Raw genomic sequence first — 1042 nt, 5'->3', positions numbered from 1 at the left:
CAAATATGGAACGACTAATGAGTGATTGACTAATTAAATGACTACCAAATATGGAACAACTACCAAATATGGAACGGCTACCGAATATAGAATGATTACTGAGTGATTGCCTAATTGATAGAATTTAAAACAGGAAATATTATTATTGACATAATAATAAAAAATAATATTAATAAATAATAAAATATATATAGATCGGTATGTCAGACCTAATGGGCTTTTTTATAAGTCTGAACCTGACCTATTTAAATAAAATTGCTTTAAAAATAGTCTAAGGCCAGACCTATTCCCATCCTTAATAGTAGCTAATATCTTCATCTTATTTATTTATTGGTAAGAAGTTGACTCACATTCTATAAAGTTGTATGTTCAACTTTTGTTGTCGATGAGATGATGAATTAGGTTGGTGATAAGTACATTTGTCGGTCTGGTCTGACCTTTTTAAAAGTATGGTCTGACCTGAAAACCTATTTAAAAATCTTATTTGCATTAAAACATTTAAATGTTATATTTTATATTTTTTAAATAGACTAAACTCTGCCGTTATATAAAAGGGGAAACTAATAAAATTATAATCAAATCTAATAAAATAATAACTAACACATTGCAACAAACTTCCAAGGAAACAAAAAAATAAAATGCATCCATAATTAGTCGCTATACACATATCTAATTACATCTTCTTTCTATACCAATTTTCATGATGATCTACCCGTAATACATAATTCTCTCCACATACTAATACAAATGTACATAGTTATATATATTAAACAAAAAATGATTTTTCTAACAAAATGATTTTTAAAAAATCTTAAACAAACACCATTTAACCTCTAAAATATGTTTTTTAATTTCAAAGAATAGATTTTTTTTTTCCTGAAACAAATGCACCCATTGTTATCTCTCAAACAAATCTAGAACAACTACTGAGTGATTGCCTAATTGAACGGCTACCGAATATGGAACAACTAATGAGTGATTGTCTAATTGATAGACTTTAAAATAGGAATAATATTATTAATAAATAATAATAATAATAATA

Source organism: Cicer arietinum, chromosome 1 (genome assembly GCF_000331145.2).
Source record: "Cicer arietinum cultivar CDC Frontier isolate Library 1 chromosome 1, Cicar.CDCFrontier_v2.0, whole genome shotgun sequence".
NCBI classification, from domain to species: Eukaryota; Viridiplantae; Streptophyta; class Magnoliopsida; order Fabales; family Fabaceae; genus Cicer; species Cicer arietinum.
Note: the sequence above shows the minus strand (reverse complement) of the source record.